We start from the raw sequence: 17,557 nt of genomic DNA, 5'->3' as shown, positions 1-17,557 counted from the left end.
GCGATGGATAATGAGCATCCTACCAACATCATGACTGACCAGGACCAAGCGATTGTTGGGGAATGTCACATGGGAAAAAATATCCTACACGCACGAAGACCTATCATGGTGATGTCCATCTATGAGAGAAGATTTGGATCTACGTACCCTTGTAGATCGCACAGCAGGAAGCGTTAAGAAACACGGTTGATGTAGTGGAACGTCCTCACGTCCCTCGATCCGCCCCGCGAACCGTCCCACGAACTGTCCCGCGATCCGTCCCACGAACCGTCCCGCGTTCCATCCCACGATCCGCTTCGATCTAGTGCCGAACGGACGGCACCTCCGCATTCAGCACACGTACAGCTAGATGGTGATCTTAGCCTTCTTGATCCAACAAGCAAGATAGAGAAGTAGATGAGTTCTCCGACAGCATGACGGCGCTCCGGTGGTGGTCAAGGATCTACTCCTGTAGTGCTCCGCCCGAGCTCCGCAGAAATACGATCTAGAGGTAAAACTATGGTGTCTAGATCTGTGTTGCAGGTGGCAAAAGTTGTCTCAAATCACCCTAAATCACTACTATACATAGGAGGGAGGGGGAGGAGGCTTTCCTTGAGGGCCAAGACCTCAAGGGTGCGCCGGCTAGGGAGGAGGAGGAGTCCTACTCCAATCCTAGTCCAACTAGGATTGGAAAGTGGAGTCCTTCTCTTCCTTCCCACCTTTCTTTTTTTTCTTTTTCTTTCGTTTTTCTTTCTTGGTGCATAAGCCCTCTTGGGATGTCCAACCAGCCCACTAAGGGCTGTTGAGCCACCCCTAGGTCCTTTAGGATTCCCCCAGGTGGGTTGCCCCCCTCCCAGTGAACATCCGGAACCCATTCATCATTCCCGATACATTCCCGGTAATGCCCGAAAACCTTCCGGTAACCAAATGAAGTCATCCTATATATCAATCTTCGTCTCCGGACCATTTCGGAAACCCTCGTGGCATCCGTGATATCATCCGGGACTTCGAACAACATTCAGTAACCACACATCTAACTCAACTATACTAAAACATTGCCAAACCTTAAGTGTGCACACCATGCGGGTTCGAGAACTATGTAGACATGCCCCGAGGTACTCCTCGGTCAATATCCAATAGCAGGACCTGGATGCCCATATTGGATCCTACATATTCTTCGAAGATCTTATCGGTTGAACCTTAGTGTCAAGGATTCATATAATCCCGTATGTCATTCCCTTTGTCCTTCGGTATGTTACTTGCCCGAGATTCGATCGTCGGTATCCGCATACCTAGTTCAATCTCGTTACTGGAAAGTCTGTTTACTCGTTCCATAATACAAGATCCCGTGACTTACACTTTAGTCACATTGCTTGCAAGGCTTGTGCATGATGTTGTATTACCGAGTGGGCCCCGAGATACCTCTTCGTCACACAGAGTGACAAATCCCACTCTTGATCCATACTAACTCAAGGGAGACCTTTGGAGATACCTATAGAGCACCTTTATAGTCACCCAGTTATGTTGTGACGTTTGATGCACACAAGGTATTCCTCCGGTTCCAGTGAGTTATATGATCTCATGGTCACAAGAACAAATACTTGACACGCAGAAAACTATAGCAATAAAACGACACGATCAATATGCTACGTTCATAGTTTGGGTCTAGTCCATCACATGATTCTCCTAATGATGTGATCCAGTTATCAAGCAACAACACTTTGCACATAGTCAGAAAACCTTGACTATCCTTGATCAACTGGCTAGCCAACTAGAGGCTTGCTAGGGACATTGCTTTGTCTATGTATCCACACATGTATCTATGTTTTCATTCAATACAATTATAGCATGGATAATAAACGATTATCTTTAAACAGGAAATATAATAATAACTATTTATCATTGCCTCTAGGGAATATTTCCAAAAGTCACCCACTTGCACTAGAGTCAATAATCTAGTCCTCACATCGCCATGCGATTTACATTGTAATAAATCGAACACCCATACAGTTCTGGTGTTGATCATGTTTTTCCCGTGGAAGAGGTTTAGTCAGCAGGTCTGCTACATTCAGATCTGTGTGCACTTTGCAAATATTCACGTCCTCTCCTTCGATGTAGTCGCGGATGAGGTTGAAGCGTCGTTTGATGTGTCTGGTCTTCTTGTGAAACCTTGGTTCCTTTGCTAAAGCAATGGTACCAGTGTTGTCACATAACAGAGTTAATGGATCTAGTGCGCTCGGCACAACTCCAAGATCTGTCATGAACTGCTTCATCCAGACACCCTCCTTTGCTGCCTCCGAGGCAGCCATGTACTCCGCTTCACATGTAGAATCAGCTACGACGCTCTGCTTGGAACTGCACCAGCTTACCGCACACCCATTAAGAATAAATATGTATCTTGTTTGTGACTTAGAGTCATCCGGATCAGTGTCAAAACTTGCGTCGACGTAACCTTTTACGACGAGCTCTTTGTCACCTCCATACACGAGAAACATCTCCTTAGTCCTTTTCAGGTACTTCAGAATATTCTTGACCGCCGTCTAGTGATCCACTCCTGGATTGCTCTGAAACCTGCCTGCCATACTTATGGCCAAGCTGACGTATGGTCTAGTGCATAGCATTGCATACATGATAGAACCTACGGCTGAAGCATAGGGGACGGAACTCATTTGTTATCTATCTTCCGCAGTTGCTGGGCACTGAGTCTTACTCAATTTTATACCTTGTAATACTGGCAAGAACCCTTTCTTGGACTGATCCATTTTGAACTTCTTCAAAACTTTATTAAGGTATGTGCTTTGTGAAAGTCCTATCAGGCGTTTTGATCTATCCCTATAGATCTTAATGCCTAGAATGTAAGCAGCTTCTCCTAGGTCCTTCATAGAGAAACTTTTATTCAAGTAATCCTTTATGCTCCCCAAAAGCTCCACATCGTTTCCAATCAGCAATATGTCATCGACATATAATATTAGAAACGCCATAGAGCTCCCACTCACTTTCTTGTAAATACAAGATTCTCCAACCACTTGTATAAACCCAAATGCTTTGATCACCTCATCAAAGCGCTTATTCCAACTCCGAGATGCTTGCACCAGTCCATAAATGGATCGCTGGAGCTTGCATACTTTGTTTGCATTCTTTGGATCGACAAAACCTTCGGGTTGCATCATATACAACTCTTCCTTAACAAAACGGTTAAGGAACGCCGTTTTGACATCCATCTGCCAGATTTCATAATCGTAAAAGGCACCTATTGCTAACATGATTCGGAGGGACTTAAGCATTGCTACCGGAGAGAAAGTCTCATCATAGTCAACTCCTTGAACTTTTGATAAACCCTTTGCCACAAGTCGACCTTTATAAACGGTCACATTACCGTTTGCGTCCGTCTTCTTCTTAAAGATCCATTTGTTCTGAATAGCCTTGCGTCTTCAGGTAGTACTTCCAAAGTCCACACTTTGTTCTCGTACATTGATCCTATCTCAGACTTCATGGCCTCCAGCCATTTGTTGCAATCCGGGCCCACCATTGCTTCTTCATAATTCGCAGGTTCATTGTTGTCCAACAACATAATCGTTAAGACAGGATTATCGTACCACTCAGGAGCAGTACGTGATCTTGTTAACCTGCAAGGTCCGATAGTAACTTGATCTGAAGTTTCATGATCATCATCAACAACTTGCTCCTCAACCGGCGCCGCAGCAACACGGGTTTCCCCTTGCCCTGCGCCACCATCTAGAGGAATTAGAGGTTCGACAACCTCATCAAGTTCTATCTTCCTCCCACCCAATTCTTTCGAGAGAAACTCCTTCTCAAGAAAAGCTATGTTTTTAGCAACAAACACTTTGCCCTCGGATTTGAGATAGAAGGTATACCCAACTTTCTCTTTTGGGTAACCTATGAAGACGCACTTTTCTGCTTTGGGTTCCAGCTTTTCAGGCTGAAGCTTTTTGATATAAGCATCACATCCCCAAACTTTAAGAAAATGACAACTTTGGTCTTTTGCAATACCAAAGTTCGTATGGTGTCGTCTCAACGGATCTTGATGGTGCCCTATTTAAAGTGAATGTAGCTGTCTCTAATGCATAACCCCAAAACGATAACGGAAAATCGGTAAGAGACATCATAGATCGCACCATCTCTAATAACATACGATTACGACGTTCGGACACACCATTACACTATGGTGTTATAGGCGGTGTCAACTGTGAAACAATTCCACATTGTCTTAAGTGAGCACCAAACTCGAAACTCGGATATTCACCCCCACGATCAGACCGTACGAACTTGATCTTCTTGTTACGATGATTTTCAACTTCACTCTGAAATTGCTTGAACTTCTCAAATGATTCACACTTGTGCTTCATCAAGTAGACATAACCATATCTACTCAAATCGCCAGTAACGGTGAGAAAATAACGATATCCGCCGCGCGCCTCCACACTCATCGGACCGCATACATCGGTATGTATGATTTCCAACAAGTCACCTGCACGCTCCATTGTTCCGGAGAACGGGGTCTTAGTCATCTTGCCCATGAGGCATGGTTCGCACGTGTCAAGTGAATCAAAGTCAAGTGACTCCAAAAGTCCATCGGAATGGAGTTTCTTCATGCGCTTTACACCAATATGACATAACCGGCAGTGCCATAAAAACATAGTGCTATCATTGTTAACTCTAACTCTTTTGGTCTCAATGTCATGTATATGTGTATTATCGCTATCAAGATTCAATGTGAACAATCCTCTCACATTGGGTGCATGACCATAAAAGATATTACTCATAGAAATAGAACAACCATTATTCTCTGACTTCAACGAGTAACCGTCTCGTAATAAACAAGATCCAGATATAATATTCATGCTTAACGCATGCACTAAATAACAATTATTTAAGTTCATAACTAATCCTGACGGTAACTGAAGTGAAACTGTGCCGACGTCGATTGCATCAACCTTGGAACCATTTCCCATGCACATCGTCACTTCATCCTTTGCCAGCCTTCGCTTATTCTGCAGTTCCTGTTTCGAGTTGCAAATATGAGCAACAGAGCCGGTATCGAATACCCAGGCACTACTACGAGAGCTGGTTAAGTAGACATGAGTAACATGTATATCGAATATACCTGATTTTTCCTTGGCCGCCTTCTTATCAGCCAGATACTTGGGGCAGTTGCGCTTCCAGTGACCCAGACCCTTGCAATAGTAACACTCCGTTTCAGGCTTAAGTCCAGCTTTGGGTTTCTTCATCGGATAGACAACAGGCTTGCCGCTCTTCTTTGAATTACCCTTCTTTCCTTTGTCGTTTCTCTTGAAACTAGTGGTCTTATTCACCATCAACACTTGATGATCTTTACGGAATTCTGACTCTGCGACTTTCACCATCGTGAATAACTCGCTGGGTGACTTGTTCATCCCTTGCATGTTATAGTTCAACACAAAGCTCTTGTAGCTTGGTGGCGGTGATTGAAGAATTCTATCAGTGATAGCCTCTTGTGGGAGTTCAATCCCCAGCTCAGCTAGACGGTTTGAGTACCCAGACATTTTGAGCACATGTTAACTGACAGACGAATTCTCCTCCATCTTGCAAGCATAGAATTTATCGGAGGTCTCATACCTCTCGATCTGGGCGTTCTTCTGAAAGATAAACTTCAACTCCTGGAACATCTCAAATGCTCCATGATGCTCAAAGTGACGTAAAGTCCCAGCTCTAAGCCATACAAGACTGCACATTGAACTACTGAGTAGTCCTCCTTGCATGCTAACCAAGCGTTCTTAGCATCTTGGTCAGCCGCGGCGGGTGGTTCATCTCCTAGCGCAGCATTAAGGACATAATCCTTCTTCTCAGTTTGCAGGAGCAACTTAAGATTATGAGCCCAGTCTACAAAGTTGCTTCCATCATCTTTCAACTTAGCTTTCTCTAGGAACGTATTAAAATTCAGGGTGAGTGTCGCGTGAGCCATTGATCTACAACACAAATATTTTCAAAGTGGACTTAGACTATGTTCAAGATAACTTAGAGTTTAACTAATCAAATTACTTGCTAAACTCCCACTCAAAAAGTACATCTCTCCAGTCATTTGAGTGGTACATGATCCAAATTCACTAACTCAAGTCCGATCATCACGTGAGTTGAGGATAGTTTCAGTGGTAAGCATCTCTATGCTAATCATATCAACTATACGATTCATGCTCGACCTTTCGGTCTCATGTGTTCCGAGGCCATGTCTGCACATGCTAGGCTCGTCAAGCTTAACCCGAGTGTTCCGCGTGTGCAACTGTTTTGCACCCGTTGTATGTGAACGTTGAGTCTATCACACCCGATCATCACGTGGTGTCTTGAAACGACGAATTGTAGCAATGGTGCACAATCGGGGAGAACAAAATTTCGTCTTGAAATTTTAGTGAGAGATCACCTCATAATGCTACCATCGTTCTAAGCAAAATAAGGTGCATAAAAGGATTAACATCACATGCAATTCATAAGTGACATGATATGGCCATCATCATGTGCTTCTTGATCTCCATCACCAAAGCACTGGCACGATCTTCTTGTCACCGGTGCCACACCATGATCTCCATCAACGTGTCGCCATCGGGGTTGTCGTGCTACTTATGCTATTACTACTAAAGCTATGTCCTAGCAATATAGTAAATGCATCTGCAAACACAAACATTAGTTTAAAGACAACCATATGGCTCGTGCCGGTTGCCGTACCATCGACGTGCAAGTCGATATTAACTATTACAACATATCTCATACATCCAATATATCACATCACGTCATTGGCCATATCATATCACAAGCATACCCTGCAAAAACAAGTTAGACATCCTCTAATTGTTGTTGCATGTTTTACGTGGCTGCTATGGGTATCTAGTAGATCGCATCTTTCTTACGCAAAAACAACAATGGAGATGTGCAAATTGCTATTTAACCTCTCCAAGGACTGCCTCGGTCAAAACCAATTCAACTAAAGTTGAAGAAACCGACACCCGCCAGTCATCTTTATGCAACGAGGTTGCATGTCAAACGATGAAACCAGTCCTTCGTAAGCGTACGAATAATGTCGGTCCGGGCCGCTTCAATCCAACAATACCGCCGAATCGACAAAAGACTAAGGAGGGCAGCAAATCGAACATCAGCGTTCACAAAACCCTTTGTGTTCTACTCGAGATTACATCTACGCATGAACCTAGCTCATGATGCCACTGTTGGGGAACGTCGCATGGGAAACAAAAAAATTCCTACGCGCACGAAGACCTATCATGGTGATGTCCATCTACGAGAGGCGATTTGGATCTACGTACCCTTGTAGATCGCACAGCATGAAACGTTAAGAAACGGGGTTGATGTAGTGGAACGTCCTCACGTCCCTCAATCCGCCCCGCCAACCGTCCCACGAACCGTCCCGCAATCCGTCCCACGAACCGTCCCGCGATACGTCCCACGATCCGCTCCGATCTAGTGCCGAACGGACGGCACCTCCGCGTTCAGCACACGCACAGCTCGACGATGATCTCGGCCTTCTTGATCCAGCAACCAAGACGGAGAAGTAGATGAGTAGTCCGACAGCGTGACGATGCTCCGGTGGTGGTGAAGGATCTACTCCTGTAGGGCTCCTCCCGAGCTCCATAGAAATACGATCTAGAGGTAAAACTATGGTGTCTCGATCTGAGTTGCACGTGGCAAAAGTTGTCACAAATCAGCCCTAAATCACCACTATATATAGGAGGAAGGGGGAGGAGGCTTGCCTTGAGGGCCAAGCCCTCAAGGGTGCGCAGGCTAGGGAGGAGGAGGAGTCCTACTCCAATCCTAGTCCAACTAGGATTGGAAAGTGGAGTCCTTCTCTTCCTTCCCACCTTTCTTTTTTTTCTTTTTCTTTGGTTTTTCTTTATTGGCGCATAGGCGCTCTTGGGCTGTCCCACCAGCCCACTAAGGGCTGGTGCGCCACCCCTAGGGCCTTTGGGCTTCCCCCGGGTTGGTTGCCCCCCTCCCGGTGAACATCCGAAACCGATTCGTCATTCCCGGTACATTCCCGGTAATGCCCGAAAACATTCCGATAACCAAATGAAGTCATCCTATATATCAATATTTGCATCTGGACCATTCCAGAAACCCTCGTGATGTCCGTGATCTCATCTGGGACTCCGAACAATATTCGGTAACCACACATATAACTCAACTATACTAAAACATTGTCGAACCTTAAGTGTGCACACCCTGCGGGTTCGAGAACTATGTAGACATGCCCCGAGGTACTCCTTGGTCAATATCCAGTAGCGGGACCTGGATACCCATCTTGGATCCTACATATTCTCCGAAGATCTTATCGGTTGAACCTCAGTGTCAAGGATTCATATAATCCCGTATGTCATTGCCTTTGTCCTTCGGTATGTTACTTGCCCGAGATCCGATCGTCGGTATCCGCATACCTATTTCAATCTCGTTACCGGCAAGTATCTTTAATCGTTCCGTAATACAAGATCCCATGACTTACACTTAGTCACATTGCTTTGAAGGCTTGTGTGTGATGTTGTATTACCGAGTGGGCCCCGAGATACCTCTCCGTCACACGGAGTGACAAATCCCAGTCTTGATCCATACTAACTCAACGGACACCTTCGGAGATACGTGTAGTGCACCTTTATAGTCACCCAGTTACGTTGTGACGTTTGATGCACACAAGGTATTCCTCTGGTGCCAGTGAGTTAGATGATCGCATGGCCATAGGAACAAATACTTGACACGCAGAAAACTATAGCAATAAAACGACACGATCAATATGCTACGTTCATAGTTTGGGTCTAGTCCATCACTTGATTCTCCTAATGATGTGATCCAGTTATCAAGCAACAACACTTTGCACATAGTCAGAGAACCTTGACTATCCTTGATCAACTGGCTAGCCAACTAGAGGCTTGCTAGGGACATTGTTTTGTCTATGTATCCACACATGTATCTATGTTCTCATTCAATACAATTATAGTATGGATAATAAACGATTATCTTTAAATAGGAAATATAACAATAACTATTTATCATTGCATCTAGGGCATATTTCCAACAGCGAAGGCAACAACCATTGATCAGGTGTTCCCAAACACTTGCCATAGATGTTGCAAGTTTCATGTGCTTAGCAATGCACGGTCCAAGTTGGGAAGGCTGTTGAGCAAAGACGAGGCTTTTGCGGATGTGCTTTACACTTGTATCAACCAATCTGAAACTATTGAGGATTCTGAGGAAACATCGCAGCACATGTTGCATTGTTTTGAAGTTGCCGAGAACAAACATCTCAAGAATATGTGGCAAACAAGGCACATGTGGGCTCCAACATATTTCAAGAACAAAATCTTCCCGATCACGAGCAAAACAGGCAGCTTTGAGGGGCCCAACTCATATTTCAAGACCCTGATTTGACCAACTGATTCCGTTTGGAGGTTTGTGCGGCAATATGAAATATGTCAAGAAACTACGCTTGATCGTGAGGACAATGCTGGATTCACTGGTGAAACAACACCTCCGCCACTATACTCTTTGTACACATACTTTTGAGCTTTACCAAAAAATCAAAAACAAACAAAAAAGGTTGTTGTTGGGCCTAGACTTTGTGTGATTTGGTTCATGTCCTATTTCGTTTGATGTTGTTGTGGGTACAACATTGAGCACCAAGCTGCTGCTTACTACACCTGCAGTGCCTTTGGTAAGTTTCAGAAATAGGTGACAACATCTACTGGCTTCATTATCAACCAAGACACTAACTACCAAGGGAAGGCCTCGTGTGTGAGCTGAAAGCAACCTCCTATGATAACCCAAAGCCATATTTTGTGGATAGCTCCCACTAATTTGAGATGAATGGGCTGATTTGTGTGCACATAATAAGGGCGATGGTTCATCTCAGTGCCCAAGTAATTCTGCAGCAATACTTAACTGAGAGGTGGTATGAAGCAGCCACAACAAACATGGGTAGGACTCATAGGTTGCTTGACTTTGGGTACCCCACACTGAAATACAACTCCTTGTGTCAAAGGTTGACATGGCTTGCCTCTAATGCATGTTGCAATGATGATGCCTATAGAACATTGGATGATGCAATTAAATTTCTTGAGCCTGTCATAGCAGCAACCAAGAGAGGAGCCCTGCCTGATCAACAAGCAGCGCAATAGAGTGAACCCCCAACACCACCCGCTGTAGCAACAGTAATATTGAATGCTGACATGCTACAACATCAAAGCTCTGATATGCTACAAAACTGTAACGCCCAAGATGCGACCCTATCCTTATTTTGGCGCGAGGGCCTCGACAGGGATAGAAGCGCATCTCGTCATTTTGCAAGAATGGATATCGTTACAAGTACATGTACAGAATAAATGAGTATGTGGAATGGCTTACACTCGCCACAAGCTACATCAAGTTCACATCAATACAAACATATACAGTCGTCATGAAGAAGAGTAGGATCCGACTACGGACGAAAAAAACGATAAAAGAACGACGTCCATCCTTGCTATCCCAGGTTGTCGGCCTAGACCCAACCTAGATCGATGAAGAAGAAGAAGAAGAAGAAAAGTCGAAATAGCACAATCATCGTGCTCGCTTCTTAATATCACAACTGGTGTTGTAGTAATCTGTGAGCCAGAGGGACTCAACAATCTCATTTCCAAAGGAAACAATACTAGCAAAGCTTAATGGGTGAGGTATGGTTAAGTGGTGAGGCTGCAGCAAGCGACTAAGCATTTATTTGAGGTGGATAACTTACGAGTACAAGATCAGAAGAGGGGGTATGATCTACGCATAACGGACGTGAATTAATGATGATCAAATGAATGATCATGAAAACCTACTTACATCATACATAACCCCATCGTGTCCTCAGTCGGGGAAGGAGCTCACGAAAGAGACAGTCATGGTTACGCACACAGTTGGCATATTTTAATTAAGCTTAGTCAAAGTTATCTAGAACCGGATGTTAAACAAAGTTTCCACATTACCACATAACCGCGGGCACGGCTTTCCGAAAGATTTAACCCTGCAGGGGTCCTCCAACTAGTCCATCACAAATTACCACAAGTCGCATAAAAAGCCTCGATCACGAAACTCGTGCTATCCTCGGATTTATTAGTGGAAAACCTCAACTCTGAGATAACCCAAAGAATCACCGGAATCCCGATGCACAAGATATTTCGTAAAAGGTAAAACAAGTCTAGCAAGGCCACCCGACGTGTCGACGAACCCGATAGGAGCTGCGTATCTCGCTCTCAAGACACAACGGATCAGCACGTGTACGGTGGTCAGATAGAAATCACCCAAGTTGGCCTGGGTTAGTCCCCCACAATGCTCTAGTTTGGACCAATACTCATGAGGAGCGCCGGTGTCATGCCCAAGACACGGTCTATCCTTATTTTGGCGTGAGGGCCTCGACAGGGATAGAAACGCATCTCGTCATTTCGCAAGAATGGATATCGTTACAAGTACATGTACTGAGAAGATGAGTATATGGAATTGGCTTACACTCGCCACAGCTACATCAAAGTCACATCAGTACAATACATACAATCATCATGAAGAAGAGTAGGGTCCGTCTACGGACGAAAACAAACGATAAAATAACGATGTCCATCCTTGCTATCCCACGCTGCCGGCCTAGAACCCATCCTAGATTGATGAGGAAGAAGAAGAAGAAAATCCAAATAGCACAATCAGTGCGCTCACGTCAAAGTAACCCTTTACATGTACCTGCAACTGGTGTTGTACTAATATGTGATCCACAGGGGCTTAGCAATCTCATTTCCAAAGGTACCAAGACTAGCAAAGCTTAATGGGTGAGGTATAGTTAAGTGGTGAGGCTCGAGCAAGCGACTAGCATTTATTTGAGGTGGCTGACTTACGAGTACAAGAATAAGATGGGTATGATCTACGCATACCGGATGTGAACTAGTGATGATTAAATGAATGATCATAAACACGTACTTACGTCATACATAACCCCACCATGTCCTCGATCGGAGAAGGAGCTCATGAAAGAGACAGTCACGGTTACACAGTCAGTTGGCATATTTTAATTAAGCTTACTTCAAGTTATCTAGAACATGATGTTAAACAAAGTTTCCACGTTGCCACATAACTGCGGGCATCGCTTTCCGAAAGATTTAACCCTGCAGGGGTGCTCCAACTAGTCCATCACAAACTACCACACGTTGCGACGGAATGACCTCGATCAGGGAAACCCGTGATATCCTTGGGTTCCTATTGGAAAACATCAACCTCGAGGTAACCCAAAGCATCCTCGGAATCCCTCGCACAAGACGCTCGAGGAAGGTAAAACAAGTCCAGCAAGGCCACCCGACGTGTCGACAATCCCGACAGGAGTCGCATATCTTGTTCTTAGGACACGACGGATAAGCATAGCGTACGGTGGCATGATAGTCATCACCCGAGTTGCCCCGGGTTGGCCCCGCAAACGGCTCTAGTTTGGACGAGCACCATCAGCACTAGCCCCCCTGTATTATGTTGAATTAATCCTCGGGTAGCTCTAACTCCCTAAGTTTTCAGTATTAACAGTATTATTATGATGGGCAAATATAGTACCAATGTCGGGCCTTGCGAGACGAGCTTTATCCCAAAACAAGAATCTAGGGGGTCCCCATAACAACCCCAAGCATGTTCGCTGCGCTCATTTATGGAACATAACACCGGTAGCCGAAACTAAGGCGGCAAAGGTGGAACAAAACACCGAGCTAGAAATGTCGAGCCTTCCACCTTTTACCAAGTATATATGTGCATTAAATTAAATAGCATTAATAGGGTGATATAACAAGGAACCCATGTTTGCACATGGAAGCAACTGCACCTGCAACTAGCAACGATATCCAATGGTTAAGCAAGCGGTAACATAGCCAAGGAGTGGTTTGCTAGGTTGTAGACAGGCTGAAGGTTTTCATGGCAATGTTGGGAGGCTGATATTTAACAGGTGGCAGGAAGCGGGACATAATGAGAGAAATGAAACAACTAGCATGGCAATGATAGTAATGGTATCTAGGGAAATGATCATCTTGCCTGAGATCCCGCTTGGAAGAAGAACGACTCCGTGAAGGAGAAGAACCGACGTAGTCGAACGGGTCCTCACATTCCGACACACTTGCGAAACTCTATAGAGACGAAGCAAACCGAAAACAAGAATAAACAAACGATATTCACCATGGCACATGTAAGACATGATGCACACCCTAATATGTGATACGTCCATTTTGCATCATGTTTTCATGTTGATATTTATCGCTTCTTGGGTTGTTATTTCACTTCACGGTACAATACTTATGCCTTTTCTCTCTTATTTTGCAAGGTTTACATGAAGAGGGAGAATGCCGGCAGCTGGAATTCTGGCCTGAAAAAGGAGCAAAGTTCACATACCTATTCTGCGCAACTCCAAACACCGTAAAAATCAACGAGGATTTTTTCCGAATTTATAAAAAATACTGGGCCGAAGAAGTGCCAGAGGGGCGCCAGCAGGTGGCCACAAGCCTGCATGGCGCGGCCACCCCCCCAGGCCTCGCCAAGGGGGCTTGTGGGCAGCCTGCTGGCCCACTGGCCCCCCTCTTCTGCTATATGAAGGGTTTCGTCCAAAAAAATCAGAGAGGAGCTTTTTCGTGGATTCGCCACCGCCACGAGGCAGAACTTGAGCATAACCAATCTAGAGCTCCGGCAGGACGATCCTACCAGGGAAACTTCCCTGCCGGAGGGGGAAATTGTCGCCATCGTCATCACCAACACTCCTCTCATCGGAGGGGACTCGTCACCATCAACATCTTCATCACCACCATCTCATCTCCAAACCCTAGTTCATCTCTTGTAACCAATATCCGTCTCGCGACTCCGATTGGTACTTGTAAGGTTGCTAGTTGTGTTGATTACTCTTTGTAGTTGATTCTAGTTGGATTACTTGGTGGAAGAGTTTATGTTCAGATCCTTGATGCTACTCATTACCTCTCTGGTCATTAATATGATTATGCTTTGTGAGTAGTTACTTTGGTTCCTCGGGACATGGGATAAGTCATGCTAATAGTAGTCATGTGAATTTGGTATTCGTTCGGAAATTTGATATGTTGTATGTTGTTTTTCCTCTAGTGGTGTTATGTGAATGTCGACTACATAACACTTCACCATTATTTGGGCCTAGAGGAAGGCATTGGGAAGTAGTAAGTAGATGATGGGTTCCTAGAGTGACAGAAGCTTAAACCCTAGTTTATGTGTTGCTTCGTAAGGGGCTGATTTGAATCCACTAGTTTAATGTTATGGTTAGACTTTGTCTTAGTTCTTCTTTGTAATTGCGGATGCTTGCGAGAGGGGTTAATCATAAATGGGATGCTTGTCGAAGTAAGGGCAGTACCCAAGTGCCGGTCCACCCACATATCAAATATCAAAGTAACGAACGCGAATCATATGAACATGATGAAAACTAGCATGACAGAAATTCCCGTGTGTCCTCGGGAGCGTTTTTCCTCCTATAAGACTTTGTCCAGGCTTGTCCCTTGATACAAAAGGGATTGGTACACTTTGCTGCACCGTTGCTACTTTTGTTACTTGTTGCTTGCTACGAATCATCTCACCACACAATCACTTGTTACCGATAATTTCAGTGCTTGCAGATATTTCCTTGCTGAAAATCACATGTCAGATCCTTCTGCTCCTCGTTGGGTTCGACACTCTTACTTATCGAAAGGACTACGATTGATCCCCTATACTTGTGGGTCATCAACACTCTTTTCTGGCGCCGTTGCCAGGGGAGTGAAGCGCCTTTGGTAAGTGGAACTTGGTAAGGAAACATTCATATAGTGTGCTGAAATTTATTATCACTTGTCACTATGGATACTAATCCTTTGAGGGGCTTGTTCGGGGTATCTTCACCTCGAACGGAAGCACAAAGAGTTGCTCCTCAACCTGCTGCACCTACTAAAAATATTTGCTTTGAATTTCCTTCGGGTATGCTTGAGAAACTGCTGGCTAATCCTTTTATAGGAGATGGAACATCACATCCAGACTTGCATCTAATCTATGTAGATGAAGTTTGTGGTTTATTTAAGCTTGCAGGTTTGCCCGAGGATGAGGTCAAGAAGAAGGTCTTTCCTTTATCTTTGAAGGATAAGGCGTTGACATGGTATAGGATATGTGATGACACTGGATCATGGGACTACAATCGGTTGAAATTGGAATTTCATCAAAAGGTTTATCCTATGCATTTAGTACATTGTGATCGGAATTATATTTATAATTTTTGGCCTCGTGACAGAGAAAGCGTCGCTCAAGCTTGGGGGAGGCTTAAATAAATGTTATATTCATGCCCCAATCATGAGCTCTCGAGAGAAATTATCATTCAGAACTTCTATGCTCGGCTTTCTCATGATGATCTCACCATGCTTGACACTTCTTGTACCGATTCTTTCATGAAGAGAGATATTGACTTCAAATGGAATTTATTGGAGAGAATTAAACGCAACTCTGAAGATTGGGATCTTGAAGAAGGTAAAGAGTCAGGTATGAATTTCACGTTTGATTGCGTTAAATCCTTTGTTGAGACAAATACTTTTTGTGACTTGAGCACCAAGTATGGACTTGACTCTGAGATAGTAGCTTCATTGTGTGAATCCTTTGCTGCTCATATTGATCTCCCCAAAGAGAGGTGGTTTAAATAGCATCCTCCTTTAGAAGTCAATGTAGTTAAACCCACTCCAGTTGAAGAGAAAGTCATTGCCTATAATGATCTTGTGGTTCCCTGTGCTTACATTGAGAAACCACCTTTCCCTGTTAGGATAAAGAATCATTATAAAGCTTCAACTGTGATCCATAGAGGGTATATTAGAACACCTACACCCCCTGAGCAAATTAGAGTTCAACCTAGCATTGCTATTATCAAAGATCTTCTGTACAACGATGTTGAGGGACATAATATTCACTTCTGTGAAGATGCTGCTAGAATTGCTAAACCTCATGCTAGAGACAAACATAGGCCTGTTGTTGGCATGCCTGTGGTTTCTGTTAATATAGGAGATCATTGTTATCATGGTTTATGTGACGTGGGTGCTAGTGTTAGTGCAATACCTCAATCCTTATACGATGAAATCAAACATGAGATTGCACCTGTTGAGATAGAGCCTATTGAGGTCACCATTCAGCTTGCCAATAGAGATAATATCTGCCTTGTGGGAATTGTTAGGGATGTTGAAGTCTTGTGTGGTAAAACGAAGTATCCTGCTGATTTCCTCGTTCTTGCTACCGCACAAGATAGCTTTTGTCCCATCATATTTTGTAGACCTTTTCTCAATATCGTCAATGCTCATATTGATTGTGAGAAGCAAACTGTCACTGTTGGCTTTGAAGGTGTGTCACGTGAGTTCAATTTCTCCAAGTTTGTAAGCAACCTCACGAAAAGGAATTGCCTAGTAAAGATGAAACAATTGCCTTAGCTTCTATTGTCGTGCCTCCTACTGATCCCTTAGAGCAATACTTGCTTGAGCATGAAAATGATATGCATATGAATGAAAGGGATGAGATAGATAGAGTTGTCTTAGAACAATATCCTATTCTTAAGAATAACTTGCGTGTTGAACTTCTTGGGGATCCACCCCCACCAAAGGTGATCCTGTGTTCGAGCTTAAATAGTTGCCTGATACTCTTAAGTATGCTTATCTTGATGAAAAGGAGATATATCATGTTATTATTAGTGCTAGCCTCTCAGAGCATGAAGAAAAGAAGTTGCTAAAAACTCTGGGGAAGCACCGTGCTGCTATAGGATATACTCTTGATGATCTTAAGGGCATTAGTCCTACTCTATGCCAGCACAAGATTAAAAGTGATCCTGATTCCAAGCCAATTGTTGATCATCAAAGGAGATTAAATCTTAAGATGAAAGAGGTAGTAAGAAAAGAAATACTAAAGCTTCTGGAAGCGGGTATTATCTATCTTGTTGCTCATAGCGATTGGGTGAGTCCGGTGCACTGCGTCCCTAAGAAGGGAGGCATTACCGTTGTCCCTAATGATAAGGATGATTTGATCCCACTAAGGATTATTACTAGCTATAGGATGGTGATCGATTTTAGGAAATTGAATAAAGACACTAGGAAAGATCATTACCCTCTGCCTTTTATCGACCAAATGCTAGAAAGTCTGTCTAAACACACACACTTTAGCTTTCTAGACGGTTATTCTGGTTTCTCCCAAATACCAGTTGCACAATCTGATCAGGAGAAAACCACTTTCACCTGCCCTTTCGGTACCTTTGCTTATAGACGTATTCCTTTTGGCTTATGTAATGCACCTGTCAAAGATGGATGATGGCTATATTCTCTGAATTTTGTGAAAAGATTGTTGAGGTTTTCATCGATGACTTCTCCGTTTATGGGTCTTCCTTTGATGATTGCCTCAGCAACCTTGATCGAGTCTTACGGAGATGTAAAGACACCAATCTTGTCTTGAACTGGGAGAAGTGCCACTTTATGGTTAATGAAGGCATCGTCTTGGGACATCAAATTTTTGAAAGAGGTATTGAAGTCGATAAGGCTAAGGTTGATGCAATCGATAAAAT

This window comes from Hordeum vulgare, chromosome 4H (genome assembly GCF_904849725.1).
Source record: "Hordeum vulgare subsp. vulgare chromosome 4H, MorexV3_pseudomolecules_assembly, whole genome shotgun sequence".
Lineage (NCBI taxonomy): Eukaryota > Viridiplantae > Streptophyta > Magnoliopsida > Poales > Poaceae > Hordeum > Hordeum vulgare.
This window is presented reverse-complemented; position numbering follows the sequence as displayed.